General features: G+C 44.8%; 1 protein-coding gene across 2 annotated transcripts in view; it reads right to left on the reverse strand.

The window, feature by feature from the left end:
- Positions 1-4,222, reverse strand: part of Ralgapb (Ral GTPase activating protein non-catalytic subunit beta) — an 84,791-nt gene extending 80,569 nt beyond the window's left edge. For both annotated transcript variants that reach the window (XM_055602186.1, XM_055602185.1), the window contains exon 1: positions 4,012-4,222. The gene's annotated coding sequence lies outside the window, so the exon portion shown is untranslated. The remainder of the gene's footprint in view (positions 1-4,011) is intronic.
- Between the last annotated feature and the right edge of the window lie 15,650 nt (positions 4,223-19,872).

The raw sequence follows: 19,872 nt of genomic DNA on the forward strand, positions 1-19,872 counted from the left end.
TAACAAAATGTATGCATGTCACATACCAAACATTCATAACAGTTCTAATCTTAAACATAGCAGATTACACTGTCCACTATCCTATCTCCAATTCTCTCTCAACAAAAAGAACATTTCCCATGAGGGACAGCAGGGACAATGTGGAAGAAGACACTGAGTCTAGAAGAAGAAGGCCCATTTTTCCAGTCCTGAGTATGCTAGAAGCTCACCATGTAGCTTTAGGCAGGACAATTCATCCACAAAAGGTTAAAATTAAACTATGTAGACACTAATTCTAAAGCATCTTGGAAGAGGGAAGTGAGACAGGCTCTCACTATATAACTCAAGAGTGGCCTCAATTTTCCTGCCTTAGCTGAGATTATAGGTGTGAGCAGAAGATCCAACTTAAAACTTTATCTTATACCACAAGAAATCATTCAGTCTGTCTAAATGACCTTTGTATGTGTCAAGAACAATATTGATAGGTACCTCAAATTAGACAGAATTCCTGCCAAAGTCATAGGTAATTGTGATTAGAGCTGCTTTTGGTCACTAGCTGAGCATGTGAACACTTTCACCCATACACTGGAAGCCAACTAAAGACTTAAACCTCAAGCTTAAAAAAAATGAACTTCTTCCATGTGCCAAGACCAGAACTGGATACTCTCTCCATATCTGATCAGAAACAAGAGCAAGTTTCTTAAGCAGCTGATTTTAACACCTTTGTTCCATCACCTCTATTAGCCTCAACCTAAAAACCAAGCAAACAGTATATGTGGAACAAGAACACCTTCCCTAACATATTTATACTGTAAAAAATTATTTTATGAAATACGTAGTTTTATTTAATCTACATACTTCACATTTAACTGGGGAGAAAAATCTTACCTAGGCATGCTGGTACAGGCCTACAATCCTTGGTACTCAGAAAGCTGAGCCAGAAGGATCTTAAGTTTAAGGCCTCCTTGGGCTACAGACTAAGTTCAAGGTCAACCCAGGTAGCTTGGTCTGATCTTGTTTCAAAATAAAAAATATAACCAGGTATAGTGGCACATACCTTTAATCCCTCAGTAGACAGAGGCAGACAGATCTCTGTGAGTTCAAGGACACCTTAGTCTACATAGCCAATGCCATTTCTAGGTTAGCCAGGGCTACATAGTGCTGTGTATGTATACATATACATATATGTGTATATGTATAAGTGTGCGTGTGTAATGGTGACACAGCGGTGGGGCACTTGTGTAGAAGGCCCTGTATTCAACTCCCAGTAGGAATATAAAAAGACAGGAGTGGGTGGATCTTCATTGTCAACAAACCTCTTAATGACCATCTTATAATATTTGACCTCCTGACTTTTATTAAATCTCATATGGCTTTAAGAGTAACCAAGAAAAAGGACTAGGGAGTTGACTCAGTTAAGAGCACTTACTGACTATTCTTGCAGACCACCCACGTTCAATTCCTTGAACAACATGGAAGCTCACAACCATGTTTAACTTCGGTTCCAGGGGATCTGACTCCCTCTTCTGGCCTCTGCAAGCATCCAAGTGGTGTAAATACATGCATGCAGTCAAAATGCCCATACACATAAAAATAATAATTTTAAAGAGGGGAGACCAAAAAGAGATCCAATCTGAATTATTGCTTTGACTTCCTTTAAAATTGGTAAGCTTAGGCAGCAATGGCATTTCAGACATTATGTAAGAAGTTACACCAAGTTTGTCAGTTGCTTTGATAACAAGGTTTTACTGTCTCTCATCAAATGGGATGAACTAAGCCAGGCATGGTAGCATGCCTATAATCCCAGCTCTCAGGGAGGCAGAGGCAGGAGGATCTCTATGAGTTTAAGGCCAGCCTGGTCTACAAAGCGAGTCCAGAATAGCCAGGGATACACAGAGAAACTCTGTCTTGAAATATTAACTGCCCCCACACACACACCAAAAAAAAACACATTAGAATGAACTATAACTGAGAAATAAACCATATGCTTGTGTTTATACAGACTCACAAGGCAAGAGTATTTAGACAACACTTCTTTTAAACAATGAGGAAGGACCAACCACATGCAAAGCCCCAAAAGCAGTAAGAAATATCCCATCATAGAATCAATTGTCTGAGATGAAGTTAACATTAAAACTCACTAAGGTTTTTGTTTTGTTTTGCTTTTGGGTGGGTGGCTGGGTTTCTTTCAGGCAGGTCTCTGTATATAGCCCTGTATATAACCCTCTGTTTGGCTGTCTTGGAACAGGCTGGCCTGGAACTCAGAGATCCACCTGCTTCTGCCTCCTGAGTGCTGGGTTTAAAGATATGTGCCCAGCTGAACCAACCAATGTTTCTGGAACATAGTTGCACATGGTGCCTTGCCATGGATAAAAATTCAACATTTTATTCATCTGCTGAATAAATGAATAAGCCTAATTATTCCTAAGGAAAAAGGAAAAAAAAACTCCATATGCTAAGAACATCAAATATATTTTACAAAAATAGAAATAGATGCCTCTGCAGCATGAGGTCTATCTGTGACATAAAGGGACTAAAACATTGTATTCAAAAAGGTTTGTCAGCCTCTAGGTCAAAGTACTCCAAGAAACAGAGAGAAAACATGGTCCCTGCCAGCAAGCCCATCAAAACCTCAAAGAAGAGCGAGAACTATAACACTAAGGCTGATAGGAAAATATGAAGGTAGGCAGAGGTCTGGGGAGAAGCAGAGGGTCTTGAAGGGAATGTTTCGAGCTAGGCAACAGACAGAAATGATTATGTGTATCAAAGAGAGAAGTACGTGCATTAGGGTAGGGTGCTCAGAAAACATGGAGAAAGAACAGTATATGCAAAAGCCCAGAGGATAGAGAAATCATAACCACAAGAACTGTATATTAAGGAAAACTGCAGACCAATAGCTTTTGCAGGAGATGTATAAATTTTTTAAACTCAGCTAAGAATTCGTAATTACTTTTCACCCTCAAGGAGGCCTGCCTACCTACCGAAGGGTGGCAGTCAATGGACCTAAGGAAAAGCTCTCTCATCCTACCTAGCACTCAGGAGGCTGAGGAAGAAAAATGAAGAGTTCAAGCAATAGAACAAGGGCGCGCGTTTGTTTTTTGTTTTTGTTTTTGTTTTTTTTTTTGGGGGGGCGAAGAGAATGGAATCCGTACTTTTAACAAGCATCCTCCCCTGCATACCTAAGCTGGAAAGACGCTCCAGAACCTCTGAGATGATTATATATTCTTTTACAGTTGCCAAACCTTACTACACCCCAGAACCACTAGGGAATCTCCAGAAAGATACTGGTATTTGTATACCAGTATACAAATACACACACACACACACACACCCGCCCCATGCTTCCTGGTTTAACTATTTTGGCGTGCTGTAGCACCAGCAATCTTTTCCAAACTCCCCAAACGATTTTACCGTGCATCAAAGTTGGAGATCCAATGACCTAATTGTCAAGAAACTGGACTGGACTGTCAAGGCTGCCTGAGTTCAAATTACCCAGCTATATGACCTTGGGCACCGAAGGCGCCCGATCGCCCTGGGCCTCGGTTGCCTGGCCGGTAGAATGGGGTAACAGTCCTGTCACACAGGGTGGTGAAGTTCCCTATCTGGCCTGGGCCTGGCGGACAACAAGCGCTTGCTAAGGGTGGCTGTTTACTTTCCCCCGAGCGTCACCGTGCCCCGGGCAGCAGCATCCTCCTCACCGGAGCCCAGCAACTCCACCAGCCCCGCGGTGGCCCGCATTCTCCCCGGAGTTGCCGCCGCCGCTCTCAGACCGGCCCCTGTTCCCAGGCTGCCAGGGGCGCGCTCGGCCAGCCCGACCCTCCTGGGTCCGCTCACACCCGGCAGAAGCCGCGGGCCAGGACTGCGCTCCCGCGCCGGGTGCGTCCACTTCAGAACCCAGGAAAGCGCGTGCCAAGGCCCGGCCCCTGGAGCACCCGAGGGTGAGAGAGACCCCGCCCCAGTGGCCGCCGAAGGAAAAAAAAAAAAAAAAAAAAAGCGAGAGGGGAGGGTCCGGCCGCGCCGGCCGCCGCGTACCTGAGGCGACGGGCGGGGCCCGCATCGCTGGGCGGGCGCACCGCGGGCCGCACTCGGCCTGCCGCCTCACGCGACCCGCGCCATCGGGCCCGCGCTGCCACTGCCCCGGCAGGCCCTCCTCCGGCGGTCAGTCCGTCCAGCCGTGGGTGACTCTCACAGGGCGCCAAGGGGACGACGAAGACCGGTCGCTTGGCCGGCCGGCTGGGCTCCGTTCAAGCAACTTCCGACTGCCAGGGGCGGTGGCGTCAAATAATTCCCCAGCCGGAGGGACCAATGCGCCTGCGCGGCGGTCTGACCAGAGGCTTCTGAGGGAACCGAACGGGCAGCGTCAAATAAATCTCGAGGCCAGGAGCCGGAAGCTGCGCGTGCGCAGCCGTCCCAGAGGGCCGCGCGAAGCGAGGTTTACCTACACCGCCCCCTTTCGGGCTCCAGTGGAGAGGGAGGAGTGAAGTGACGGAGAAGTTACGTCATGGCGATGCGGGCTCGGGAGGCAGCCTGGCTTCTACATGTTCTCCGCGCGGAAGAGTGAAGAGCTTCGTTGTGAAAAGTTGGCTGCCATTCAGGCTCAAGGAATGTCTCGCATCCCAGCAATGTGTCGCTTCCTTCGCCCATCCTCTTATTACATGGGCGCAGCATTATTATGAGCAATGCCCTCTGCCAGGCCTGGTGTGCGTTAAAAGGATGAGTCAGACTTAAGATTCAGAACCTGTCATCAACGAGTTGAATCCGATCTAGGTGATAAGATATTAATAGCCAGAGATACAGGTTTGAGCACCTGCAAAGCACCGGACGTTTTGCAAACAGTACCACTTTCAATCATTTGGTTTCAGCTTCCACGAAGAAAGTTAACAGCATTAGCTACTCTCCACGTGCGGGGCTGAGAGGAAAGCGGGATGGTGAAGCCTTCAGGAAGGACCTGGCCTTGTGACTGACCTTGGAATTCAGAAGTGGAGAGATCAGGGTGTCAGGTTATGCAAAGAACACATGTTTGTGTAGAAGGAGCAGAGAAGACGGTGACTCTCACCCTCAGGAGAGACCATGAACCACAGTAGAAGTGAAGAAGAAACTGGTGCCCTCGTGGAAGAGAGAAAACAAGAGTTTCTTAATGAGCACAGCCCCACCTTCCCCAGGAGAGTAGTTAAAGGAAGGAAGAGGGGAAGGGGTGGGTAAGAATGTGCCAGGACAGTGTGTGGATAAAACAATATAGTTCAATGAAACATAATTTTGATAAGTGCTTTAGGAAGGTCAGTCATTATTTCAAGTCCCTCTCCTTACCTTTTCTACACTGTAGAGGCCAGAAAGCGAAGCCTCCTTGCTCCCTCCACAGAGCATTGCAGTGAAACAAAGCCCTAGTCCTTAGAGCATAAACCAAAGTTTCAGGGGAGAGCTAGGACATCAAACAAGTCCTGGAAAACTTTGTGTCCTTCAACTTTCCCCTACTTCATGATGGGAACCATGATATGATACAATGCCAGGAGGTGTGGCAGTCATTTTGAGACCTTGAGGAAAACTGCACTAAGAAATGTAAAACAAGGCAAAGAAACCTGCTTCTTTAGGGCACACTAACGTAGCTACATAACCCCTGTTCTACCTACCTCTCTGCTTTAAGGAGGGGGTATGCCACAATTTGTTGAGTTTTCTGTGACTTGTGACCACATTCCTGAAACTGTAAATATTGAACATCTGTGGTATATCAGACAGATACGAATGAAGGTTTGAAGAGCAACAGGTGATAGGGACTGGGAAAGTGACAGAGGACTGGGAACCTTTTTAAAGCAGTGGGACTGCAGATGTAGCTTATTTGATAGATTGCTCGCCTGGTGTGCATGAGATCTTAAGTTTGATTCCCAGCTCTGCACAAACCATACATGGTAGCATATTCATCCTTGAACTTGTTACACAGGGTGTTTAGGCCAGCTTGGGCTACATGAGACCGTGTCTCAAAAAGAAAAAAGTACTTGGGAGAGCGAAAATACTTCTAGCACCTCCATCTTGAGACTTTAAATCATGGTCAACCTAGCTCTTTTAAGGAGAGCTGGGTGGGGGGTAGAATATGTCCATTTCTTTAAATGGGGAAAAGTTATGTTCAACTCTGACTTGAGGCACCTAAACTTTGTTATTTTTATTTCACAAAAAATTGTAAAAGACAATAGAAGTAAAACAGGTAGAAAGTTTAAAACTCATAACTACACAGCTACAATCACCTAGTTAGTTTTTTCTGGTCGTTTTCACATATATTTGTTACTGCACTTGCCATGGTAGATACAGATTAGAATAGGGATTCTCTTCTACTCTGTAACATGTAGTTTATATCATGTTTTAATACTCTTTTTGATTGACACCTAGTAATTGTACCTAGTATACATATTTATGAGGTCCAGTGTGACATTTCAACACATATAAATAATGACTCATAAACAGAGTGCTTTAATATAGTGTGGTGTTGCTGCCGTAAAATACAAGCAAGCAGCTTAGAGGAGAAAGGGTTCCTTTTCCCTCATAAGTGCAAGTTACAGTGTATCATTTGCGGAGAAGTTGAGGTAGCAGGAACTTGGAGCATCTAAGCACATCAACAGTCAAGAACAGAGAGAGAATGAAGCCACGTGTATTTATGTTCACTGGAGTTCACTCTTCCTCAGTCCAGGACCCAGCCCAAGAGAATGGTGCTGCCTACAGTCGGCTAGGTCCTTCTGCACCAATTCATTTAATCAGTAACTCCCCCACAGGCCAATCTGAGCTGAACAATCTGTCATTGAGACTCTTCTCAGGTGACTCTAGATTGTAGCAAGCTGACAAACAAAACTGACCATCATACAGGGTAATTAGCATATCTGTTTTGTTGGAGGTAGAGGAGTGTTCGTGTGTGTGTGTGTGTGTATTTTGAAATATCTCATTAATTATTATCCCACTATGCAAGGTAGAACAGAAGAAATTACTCGTCCTCCTATCCAGTTGCCCTCTCTCCATCTGCCCCTCCCATGCCTTCCTCTACTCTGAGGTTAACTTTCTAGCTGCTACATGTATCTATGTGTGGTGATCATCTTTCCAACCCTGTCTTATTTTTCTTCCCATAACGACATCCAGTTCCATCCACGTGCTGTAAAGGATGGAATGTCATTCTTTTTATGGCTCTTTACTATTCCACCAGGTACACATGTCTCAGTCTCTTGACTCCTTTGTACATCAATAGATACAGAGGCTGCATCTGTGTCTTGGCTGATGTGAAAAGCGCTACAATAAAATGAAAGTGCAAGTGTCCCTTTGACATTCTCATTTCAGTTCCTTTAAGAGTGTTCCCTTCTAGCAACAGAGTTATCAGATCAGATTTATTTTCAGCTTCTTTAAAGGAATGCTCCATAATGTCTGCAGTAATTTACATTTCCTCATGTAATGTATGAGAGTTGCATTTCTGTCGGACCGGCACTTACTACTTTACTCTTTTTTTTTATCTTTATTTTATTTTGTGCATGACATTTTACATGTGGGCATATCTGTCTGTGCACCACTTTTGTGCCTGGTACCCATGGAGGCCAGAAGAGGATGGCTCACAACTGTCAGGGGGAGTTACAGACAGTTGTGAACTACCATGAGGGTTCTGGGAATCAAACCCTGGAGTTCTAGAAGAGCAGGCAGTGCTCTTAAGTAATGAGCTATCTCTCCAGTACCACCTTTAGTCTCTTTTATACTAGCCATTCTAAGTTGAGTAGGATGACATCTCCCTGTGGTCCCCATGTAGTTCTTGACAATCCCCCCAATAAGCCTTTTTTTTTTCCCAATAAGCCTTTTTTATTCATAGACGTTTTTGTTGGCCATTTGGCTAATGTTTTTTTTTAAATGTCTACTCATGTCATTTGCCAATTTTAAAAGTAAATGATTGCTTTTTTTTTTTTTTAACTATTGAATTGAGTTTCTTACATATTCTACAGATTAACCCTCTTTCTTGGATAAATAGTTTGTGAATGCTTTTTCCCCTTCCATAGGTGGTCACATCTTTCTGTTTCACTTGTTGTGCAGAAATTTGTAATTTGATATATTGGATTTACAATTTTTTTTCCTTTTGTTGTCTCCTTCTGAAAAACAAAAACTTGTCCTAAACCAATGCCCAGAGCATTTCACCCATGTTTTTTTTAGGAAGTTGATTATATTTTGGTCTTTGATATATTTTAAGGTTTGGGGGTATTTTATGATTTTTTTATATGTATGAGTGTTTTTAGCTACAGGTATATATGTGCATCATGTGCATGCCGGGTGGCTGCAGAGACCAGAAGAGTGTCAAATTCCAGTTACAGGTGACGTGAGCGATCATGTCAGTACCTGGAACCCAGCCTGAGTCCTCTGCAAAAGCAGTCAGTGCTCTTAACTGCTGAGCCATCTCTCCAGCTCCTTAAGCTATTCTTTGTAGTGAGTGAGGAAGGTATAGATCCCTTCCTCTACATATTAATATCCAAATTCCTTGCAGTTTTTAAAAGATTTATTTGTTTATCTGTATTTATTTATTGTGTGTGTGCACAGTGTTTTGCCTGCATGTGTGCCTGCATGCCAGAAGAGGGCTCCAGATCTCATTATAGACTGTTGTGAGCCACCATGTGGTTGCTGGGAATTGATCTCGGGACCTTTGGAAGAGCAGCCAGAGCTCTTAACCTCTGAGCCACCCCTCCAGCCCTTCTTGCAGTTTTTAAAAACGGTGTTGTTATGGTCCCAGGCTGGCCTCCAACTCAGGATCATCCTGCCATAGCCTCTCAGCTTGAAGGTTATAGCCATGCCTAGCTTCTGAGCATTTGACTGAAGAGGAGACTTTTTCTTTCTTTCTGTCTTCATCAACATTCAGTTGTCTGAGAAATGGAGAGGAGGGGAAGTAGTTAAAAGGACATATGCTCTTCCAGAGGACCCAGGTTTGCTTCTTAGCACCCATAGAGCAGCTCACAACCTTCTGTATCTCCAGTTCCAGAGAATCCAGTCCTTTCTTTGATACCAGAGATGCACATACATGCAAGCAAAAATTTCATCCACAAAAAATAAATATTTTTAAAAAATCAGTAGGCCACAATTATGTGCATTTATTTCTGGATTCTATGTTTCCATGGTCTATGTTTCTGTTTTTATGCCAGTACTTGTTTTGGTTACTATTACTTTGTAGTATGTTTAAAGCAAGGTATAATAATGAAATGCTGCTTTCTTTTTTTTTTTTTCCTCAGAAGTACCTAAATATTTTAACTAAAAAGTATATCAATGTAACAATGCAAATAGATAGCATAAACTTAATGACCTTAAAATATGGCTTTTAAGGATGAAGACATACTGCATTGCTGAGAACATGAAACTTAGTATTAGGGGCTGATGTGAGAGATTCATTATAAGAAATTCATGTAAGAGTGAGCTGTTCTGTAAATGGTGATTTTTTTTTATACTTACTTTTTTTTTTTTAATTTGTGAGGGCTTCACTTAAACCAACATAAAACACATACATATGCACATGCATTCCTTGAAGGAAAATTAAAGATTAACTCTCTGAATACTTTGAAACCTGAGATACCAAACATATATAGTAAATAACAGACACGGGAGACGCTGGACAGAGTAAAATACGGTTTTCTTCATGCACGGCATGATTTTCACTTGATCCACAGCACGATCACCCCCCGGAAGTTCAGGGTAAACAGAGAATCGATTTGTATGGAACCACATTATCAAAATGTCACTTTGTTTGAAAGGCCTTGCCCTAGAAATAAGGGAGGACCAATGGTATGAGCTCTCAGGACAGACTGTTTTTCAAAGATGGCCGTCAATGGTGTGACCCATCCTACGGATGTCATTACAAAATGACTGACATTCCTCCCACTGAGAGACAGATTAGAGTCCCAGGATCTCAACTCTCTTTGGATCTGGCTGATCTCATGAACATTGGGCAGAAGTTATGCTATCAAAGAAAAAGCCAAGTGACTTTCTGGGGCCAGTTAAGGCGTCTAGAAACAGTGCCTGAAGCTTTTTCCAGATTTTTGTTTGGGACTTCTTAGCCAGGAACTTATACTTTAAAATATTCTCAGTCCTGTGATTGGACTAGCCAGGGCCATGAGTGCCAGCCAGCAGAGCAATTGGGTCCAAGGCCAAGTCTTCCCCCTGTAGGTCCCATCGCCATGCGTTCCTCTTCAGAGCACTCATGTGCAGAGTAAGCTGTTCTTCGTGTCTTGACTGGCAGACTCCCACATTCGATTCAGGATGTGTTCAAAATGGGCCTCTTCAAAAACTTGGACTTGAGCTTTATGGGAGAGGACGGTCCCAGCCTTGGTCGTTACCTTTGTGTTCAGAATTCATCACACACCTGGCCCATTGCAGCCCAGATGGTGTGCCCCCAGCGACCTTTGCCTATAGAGCTTTTTGGTTTATGTCAGTCTGTCCTCCTAGAACAGCAAGTCTTAGGTCAGTCTGCTCATGCTGCTGTGACAAAATACAACAGCTGGGTACCTTATTTCTCAAAGTTCTGGAAGCCAGAAGCCCGAGTTTGCGATGTTGGCTTAGTACTGGCGAAGGTGGGTTCCTGATTTGCCTTCTTGCTGTGTCTGCATTTGGTAGAGGGAGGAGCCTCCAGAGTGTCTCCCTTCATGAAGACACTAAACCCATCATTAGAGCTCCACCCTCAGGGCTTCATCAAAACGTATTTACCTTCTGGGATGGTTAGTGTTGTCAGCCTGACAGGATCTAGACTCACTAGGGAGATAGACCTCACAGGTCAATTGATGCAGGAAGAACCACCTCAACTGTGGGCAGGACCATTCCTGGGGCGGGGACCCCAGGCTGGAGAACTGGAGAAAGCAAGCTGAGTAGCATGCACTTGTCCCTCCCTGTTTCTTGACTATAGCTGCAATGTGACCAGCTCTTCTGCCACTGTGGCTGCCCCATCAGGATGGACTGTAACCGGAACTGAGTCAACAGATACCCTCTCTCCCTTAAGATGCTTTGTCAGATTATCACAGCTACAGGAAAAGAAACAGAGACACCTTCCACAGCCGCCTTGCTCTTACATCCACAATGGGGCACAGGATGTGAATATACACATCAAGGGATATATAAGTTCAGTCCAGAGTGCTTATCTATCGCTGTGAAGAGACACCATGACCAAGGCAACTCTTATAAAAGAAAGCACTTAACTGGGTTCTTGCTTACAGTTTTAAAGGGTTGGTCCATTAACATCATGGTGGGAAGCAGTCTGGCATGGCATTGGAGCAGTAGCTGAGAGCTTTACATCTGACCCACAGGCTTTGGGCAGAGAGAGAAAGACTGGGCCTGACATGGGCTTTTGAAACCTCAAAGCCCACTCCCCGTGATACACCTTTATCCAACAAGGCCATACCTCTTAGTCCTTCCAAACAGTTTCACTAACTGGGGAGCAAGCATTCAAGCATGAGCCCAAAGCCATCAATTTTCATTTAAACCAGTACAATGCCCTTGGGGGCTTTTTCGAGACTTCACAACAGCAAGGTGTGCCTCCTGCAGCTGTACTCCAAGTAACACGATGATCTTGTTCTCTCATTCGTCTTGATGCACAGAAAGAAAACAGGCACGCTGCGCACCACGTTCCTGCTATGCTGCCTGCTGGTGGCCGCAAATGGGAGACACTGACAGAATCAACACTGGAAACCATCAACTGAACGAAGGCAGCCATCTTGGACTAAAAAATTCATGACATGTTTGGAAAATGTGTTCCTCTATGTCCACATGTGTTTGTTTGTTTGTTTGTTTGGTTGGTTGTTTTGTTTCTGCAGGGCAAGGGATTGACTTCTGGGCCTTGTAGATGCCGCTAGGTAAGTGCACTACTGATAAACTTCATTTTGTTTTGTTTTTGTTTTTGTTTTTGTTTTTTTGGGATAGGGTTCCTCTGTTGTAGCCTTGGCTGCCCTGGACTCCCTTTGTAGATCAGGCTGGCCTCAAACTCACAATGATCTGACTGCCTCTGCCTTCTGAGTGCTGGGATTAAAGGCATGTGCCATCACACCCGGCTGGCTCCTTCTTCTATGACTATAAAAAGAAATCTAAATGATAAATGTAGTATAACTGGAAAATGAATGACTGACATTTTCTCACAGACTCTGGATGAAATGGTCTATCTGCCACCCTCATTGAGGAATCACAATGTTCTGGTTTCATTTCTAGTGCTGAGATAAGATGCCCCAACCAAAAGCAGCTTAGAGGAGGGGTTTATTTTAGCTCACCAATCCAGGTGACAGTCCATCATTTTAGGGAAGCAAAGGCAGGAACTCAGGCAGCTGTCACATCTTGTCCACAGATGTGAGCTCTCTGTATTCTCACACTGTTCAGGACAGAGCAGGTGAAATGGTTCCACCTCATTCATTGTGGGACTTCCCATTCCAATTAATATTCAAGGCAGTCTCTCACAGACTAACCTGATCAAGATAATTCCTTACTAAGACTCCTCCCAAGTGATGAGAGATTTGTCAAGGAGGTAGTTAAAGCTAACCAACCTACACAGCAGCATTTCTGTTTGTTTGTCTGAGACAGTCTCATGTATCCTATATAGGCCTTGAACTTGCCATGTTGCCAAAGAAGATGGTAACCTTCTGATGCTCCTGCCTCCACTTCCTGAATGCTGACTTTTTAAAGGCACATTCCACCATGCCCAGTTTCACAATCTTTAAGAACATGTCATCCACCCATACATAGGTGATGAAACATGAAAAGTAATGATGCATCTGGCAGTGAAGGAATGTGAGGACGCTTCAAAGCCAAGGCCACCTCTGCTGCCTCAGTAATAAGAGAAGTAAGAAATGAAGCAGGAATGGATGTTATAACAACAAAAACAGATCAAATCATTTGGAGACTTGAGCAAGAAGAGATAGGAGCCTCCCAAAGAACAATGGCCAAGAATCTCACACATGAAGGTCTTGTCTTTGCTGGTGTCTCCTCTTCTACCTATAATCCCGTCAAACTCACCTAAGCCCTCATTTGTAATTCAAATGCACCCAAAATGCCCAATTCACAACACCTCCTGCAAATGGGCCTGCAAATGCCTGTGTGTGTGCATGAGTGCATGAGTGTGTGTGTGTGTGTGTGTGTGTGTGTGTGTGTGTGTGTGTTGTTTGTACATTATCTGTGTGCCTCTCTGTAGGTGTGCATGCAAGGCCTGTGGAGGCCAAATATCAACATTTGATGTTTTCCTCCATTACTGTCCATCTTAATCTCTGAGACAATGTTTCTCACTGATTCATTTCAGTCGCTGATTCAATGACTGGCCACAGAGCTCCAGGGATCTAACTGTCCCCACCCTCACACCCCTAGGGTTCCATATGCGCCCTACTGCACCCATCTGCTTTTTATGTAGCTACTGTAAATCCAAGTGCAGGTCCTTCTGCTTTCTCAGAAGATATTTTATAGACTAAGCCATCTCTTCATCCCTCAAAGCTGCATCTTTAATGCCTGAAGATGTGATTACAGGTCAGCGAGTACCGGAGAGTTGATGAAGACTGCTGCCTGAAAGCTGCAGGCAAAGGCTGTCAGGGCAAGTTCATCTTAAGAGCCGGAGCTACTCTAAGTGGATAGGTCACGTGTGAGGAAGTCACCTGGCAGCCACACCCCGACGACACACTTTACTGACTGACCATCCTGGGCAAGTGCAACAAAAGACTCAAGGTTTTAGCCAGGACTCCTTGGTGAAGGGGAAAAAGCAAGTACTTGCCGGAGTATTTGTGTCTGCAGATGACAAGGAGAGCAAAGGTTGGGCTGGATCTGCAAGTCACCCTCAGAGACCAGAATTCTACTGGACCTTCCTGCCCTGCGTGGTGCCCTTCAGTGTATGGACTTCCACTTTCATATTTACTCTGGTTTCTTGTAATTATGAGAAATGCTGGGCTCACCTCAGCGCTAGGCTTCATCCCTGCTGAGGGAAGGAGAGACTGCCATACATAGTTGGGCAGTTGCTATAATATGCAGTTCAAGAGAGCCGTTGATAGCAGGAACCTGCCAGTGTGACAAAATGAGAGACGTTCATCCCCTAAACCTGCAACATGCAGTCTGATAGGAAGAAAACACCAGAACCCAAGCTGAGTGGCACCCTGCAGGACACTTTGCTACCCTCCTAATGTCAAGGTCAGCTAGGCCTGGTGGCACCCACATGTAATCCTAGCACTTGAGAGACTGAAGCCTTAGGATCACTAACTCCATGCTAGCTTGTGCTACATAGTGAGACTTGGTCTCAACAAAATGAAAAATTAAATAAAGTAAAATAGTTGTCATGAGTGAAGAAAAGCAAAACTGCCTCCAAGAGCAGGAGACAATGGAGACACCATGATTAAATGCCATGATGGTTTTGGATAGGATCCTGGCAAAGAAAGCCGGCATCATTGGGGAAACTGGTAGAATCTAGACACAGCCTGTAGTTCAGGTGACGGAAATGTGCTGATATGGACTTCATTTTGAGAAATGTTTCATAAGGCACTGACATTAGGGAGAGCTGGGCGGAGGCTATATGGAAATTCTAAGTTTTAAATGTTTCTATTTGTTTTTTTTTTAAGATTTATTTATTATGTATGCAGTATTATGCCTGCACACCAGAAGAGGGAACCAGATCTTATTACAGATGGTTGTGAGCCACCATGTGTTTGCCAGGAATTGAATTCCTGGAAGGACCTCTGGAAGAGCAACCAATGCTCTTAACCTCTGAGCCATCTCTCCAGCCCCTAAATGTTTCTATAAATCTAAAATTATTCTAAAATTCAAGGCTTGGTTTTATATTTAAAATTATTTTATTTATGTGTATGGGTGTTTCGTTTGTATGTGTGTCTGCATACCACATTCACACCTGGTGCCCCCTGAGGCCAGAAGAGGGCACCAATCTCCTTGCACTGGAGTTACAGATACAAGCCGTCATATGAGGGATTGGAATTGAACTCCAGTACTCTAGGAGAGCAGTAACTGCTCTTAACCACTGATCCATCTCTCCAGCCCTCACAAGGTTTTTTGTTTTGTTTTGTTTTGTTTTTAAATCAGTTTTCTGGGAAGTTAAGATAGTTCTGTGTGAATGGGCACTTGCTGCCAAGCTTGACATCTGTATTTGATTCTGGGGGCCTACGTGTAGAAGAAAAGAACCAATACCTACAAGTTATCCTCTGATTTTCACATGTGCACCATAGAACACATACACATACACACACACACACACAAATAAGTAAATGTAATAAAACATTTTCAACCGGAAAATGTGAGAGTGCCCAGCTCACTGTGGACTGTGCCTCTCCTGGAAAGGTGGTCCTGGGGTAGATAAGGAATCAGGCTGAGCAAGCCATGGGAGCAAGGCAGAAAGCCATTTGTTGTCTGCAATTTCCTAATGCAGTAACCCTTTAATACAGTTCCTCAAGCTGTGGTGACGCCCTACCATTTCATTGCGACATCATAAACAGTAATTGCACTGCTGTCATGAATCATAACGTAAAATTTTGATGTGTAGTACATCCGACACGTGTGCCCCTCTGTGACGCACAGGTGGAGAGCGCCGCTCCGCAATGTTTCTGCATGGCCTCTACTGCAGTTCCTGCCTTCAGATTCCTGCCCTGCTTGAGTTACCTTGAAGGGTAAGATTAAATAAACCTCTTTCTCCCTATGTTTCTTTTGCTTGTGGCATTTATGTCAACAGTAGAAACCCCAGTGGAGACAGACAGTGGGTGCCTCGTAGTATGTCAAGGAGGCGCACTGAGGGGTGCAAGGATGCCTCCTCGCACCACCATCAGAAAAGCTTTCATCCGAAGACTTTCATCTGGGTGTCTTTCCCTTCTACGTGGACACAGAATCCCCGGCACAGATTGTTTCTTGCCTCTTTGTGATTTCTATCTCAAATCTCAAAAGGACCCAAGGTGGGGAAAAAAGCCTAGTGTGGTGCCCACACCTGTAATACCAGCACTCTGGAGGGCAGAGGCAGGTGGATCTCTGTGAGTTCAGGGCCAGCCTGGTCTACAGAGCAAGTCTAGGACAGCCAAGATTACACAGAGAAGCTGTTTCAAAACAAATTGTTTTCAATCACGTTTGCTGGTTGCATAATCCAAATATTTATTAATATTTTTAAAATATTTATTTTGTGTGTGTATGAGTGTGTGTGTGTGTGTGTGTGTGTGTGTGTGTGTGTTTCTGTGTGTGTGCACAGTTGTCCTCAGAGGCCAGAGAGCCACAGAGAGTTGAGTTATAGGCAGTCATGAGCTACCATGTGAGTGATGGAAACTGAACTAGTGTCCTCGAAAAGAGCAGCAAGCACTCTTAACCACTAGCCATCTCTCCAGCTCCAAATTCAAATCTTTTCATGAAAATAGAAACAAGGGGCCTGGGTGTAGTTGGGCATGTCTGTAATCCCATCACTATGGAGGCAGAGACAGGCTGCTAGTAGAGAGTTTCAAGGCCAGTCTGTTGTAAATAGCAAGTTCCAGGCTAGCCAGGGCTACATAAAGAAAAGTCTCAAAATAAATGAATAGTTATTTATTAAGGGGCTCCAGGCCTCATAGTACAGGCATGTAACCCCAGCACTTGAGAGCCTGAGGCAGGAGGACCTTGAGTTCAAGGCCTGCCTGGGATAAAGAATGAGTTCAAATTCAGCCTGAGCAACCTAATGAGCCCTGTCCCACAAAGAACAGGTGGAGCTGCAGTTCAGTGGCATCCAGCTTGCCTGGGACAGATCCCCAGGCCAGGACAGGATAAAGCAGGGAATAAAGAAAAATACAATAATAGAGTAAAGGGGGGGGGCTCTCCCAACCTCTCAGGTTCTGGGGCTTTAACTCCCTAGAAACAAATACAAGACACGGAACAGAACCCTCTACAGATAACAACACAGCTCAATAATTCACCAGTGCACTGGCTATCAGCAGACTAAAAGCTTTCACAAGCCAGGACTGGTCTAAGACACAGCTTTCACCCAAAGAAAATACCAATAAGTGTTTATTCTGAGCCAAATCTGAGTGAGCATGACTCGGACGGTCCCAAATTACATTTTCTACCTTAGAGAGCATTTTTTGTTAATTTTGTTGTTGAAGTTTTTTTTTTTTTTTTTTTTTTTTTTTTTTTTCAGACAGGTTTCTCTGTATAGTCTTGGCTGTCCTGGAACTCATCAGGCTGGCCTTGAACTCAGAGATCCCCCTTCCTCTGCCTCCTGAGTGCTGGAATTAAAAGTGTGTGCTACCATCACCAGGCTTGATTTTTTTTTTTTTTAATAGTTACAGAAGCAGAGAAAGATGTGAATGAGTGTGTAACCAAATCTACTGGGGAAGACAGGTGACGGCAAAACAGGGACATTTCTGTTACAGGTTATGGATGTTCCCTGGCAACGCTCTCAGCTTTGAGGTTGATGGAAGCCAGTGGCCTGCTAGGCTAACACATTCCAAAGGTTTTGCCTGGGAGTCAAAGGGATGCTGGGTCACATACAGAGGCTGGTGATGTAGGGCTGTAAAGAGGACTTAAGTGTCCAAAAATAATGGTGGTTCTAGATCTGCAACACTCACACTCTCTGCAGAGAAGTTTTGGTTAGTCAGTCTCCAGAACCTTCAACCTTCAACCTAGTGGCTTTCCCAGGAAACTTTGGTTCACACCAGTCTGTGCAAGCTTCACATACCTCTCTAGAGGTGATAAATAAGAGGCAGAGAGGTTGAAGTCTGTCACTGGGGCCACCCGGCTGAGTTGAACAGGCCTGTGAGGCTCTGAATCCAGTGTTCTCACTACACTTCTTCAGGCTCGTGTCCCGCAGGCTGGTGTCTCTTGCCCTTGACGATGCTGTAGCCAACAAACCCCTCTTGTGCCAGGTCACAGTTCCTAACTAGTCTTGCCACTTCTCCCTCTCTTCATTGTGTTTGCCAACGCTTCCAATAATCAATTCTCTTTCTCTCTCTCTCTCTCTCTCCCTCTCTCTCTCTCATTTTCTTTTTGCGTTTGTTTGTTTTTTGTTTTTTGAGACACATGCATTCTCTGTGTAGCCCTGGCTGTCCTGGAACTCACTCTGTAGACCAGGATGGCTTCGAACTCTGAGATCTTCATGCCTCTGCCTGCCAGTGCTGGGATTAAAGGCTTGTGGGGGGGGGGGGGGGGGGGGGGGGGGTGTGTGGGGGGGGGGTGTATGTAAGGCACAGTGAAAGTGTGGGTCAGAAGACACCCTGTGGGAGTTAGTTCTCTCCAAACACCGTGTGGGGGTTCTGGGGATGGAACTCAGGTATTCAGGCTCTGTTCCTTTATCTGTTGAGCCATCAGGAACCAGCCCCAGTGGATAACTCCCTTACCTTAACAAGACAGCTATTGGCCAGTTCACGACCATGAGTTACTCTATCTGTTGATTCAACCAGCATCAAGCTGTTAGGGAACTAGTTAGATATTAGCGGGCTTGGAGGACTCTGAAGCGAGAGAGACCCCTTTCTCCTGATCATCAGCCTGTGAAGTCAGAGGCTAAAATTGCAGCACTCTATTGACTGTTCAAAAGAATGGGATCTGGGCCTCTCTCTGGACCTGAGGGGTGCGTGGGGGTAAGGATTGTGGTGGTGGGCATCATGACATCCTGAACTGCCTGGAAGGTTGTTATGGCAACCATTTAAACTTGGCTCCAGGAGCTCCAAACCTTATGAGATTACTGTCTAGCAGGCATCTCTAAAAACAAAGACATCCCAAAAATTAAGCTTCCTGGGAGACTTAGTCCTAATGAGTCCATGAATCACCTGGATAGGAAAAGGCCCCTCAGGACACACTGACTCATCTATAGAGGTTAGAAATAGTACAAAGCCGACCTAAACTGTGGACTGCAGCACTCTCACTGTGAGATCGGTCCACATTATTTCGCAATAAATTCTATCGTGGCGTGGGTGCCTTGTTAGAATTCTTTCGGTGAAGATCACAAAGACTAGTAACCAAGAAGGACCCAGAAACCAAGAGCCTGGTGACAAGATAGAAAATAATTGGGTAAAAGCTCTACAGAGTTCCAAAAATCAGAACGTGAATTTTTCTACTTGCTGAGCACTGTGGGGAATGCACGTGAATGACATGGAGTGGGGGCTCGCCCTGTTGTCGCCTCCTGACATACCACACTCTACCAGCCTCTCTCCAGCCCTTGTACATTTTTGAGTCATTTTGAGTCTCATTCATGGACTGTGTGGTTTGGTCTATAATGTGGTGCCAGATGCTTAAAGCTGCTGGTCAACCTGACAAGAATCTGGGATCCAAGCCTCCAAGCACACCTGTGAGAGCTCACCTGCCTCAGTTTAGCTTCTGGCCATGCTTGTGAGAGATTCTGTTGGTTGGGTTAATTGAGGTGGGTGTCACCATTCCATGCCCTTGGGTCTGGACTGGTAAGCATGTGTATTCATTGCTCTCTGCTTCCTAACTGCCTTAGTTACCATTTTGTGACAAAACACCGTAATCAAGGCAATTCATAAAAGAAATCTTTTAATTGGGCTTACAGTTTCAGAGAGTTAAGAGCCCATGATGACAGCACAAAGGCATGAAGGCAGGGACAGCTGAGAGTGCCCATCTTGATCCACACGCAAGAGACATGGAACAGACTGGGAAGAGCATGAGTCATCTGTATGTTCAAAGCCTACTGTGGTGGTTTGAATAAGAACGGGCCCTTGTAGGCTCATATATTTGAACGCAGAGTCACCAGGGTGTGGCACCACTTGAAAGGATTAGAAAGATTAAGAGGTACAGCATTAGCCGGGTGGTGGTGGTGCATGCCCTTAATCCTAGCACTTGGGAGGCAGAGGCAGGTGCATCTCTGTGCACATGAGGCCAGCTTGGTTTACAGAGCAAGTTCAAATACAGCCAAGGCTATACAGAGAAACCCTGCCTCAAAATAGATAGATAGATAGATAGATAGATAGATAGATAGATAGATAGATA

The sequence above is a fragment of the Psammomys obesus genome, unplaced genomic scaffold (assembly GCF_907164565.1).
Source record: "Psammomys obesus unplaced genomic scaffold, mPsaObe1.curated_primary_1811, whole genome shotgun sequence".
Lineage (NCBI taxonomy): Eukaryota > Metazoa > Chordata > Mammalia > Rodentia > Muridae > Psammomys > Psammomys obesus.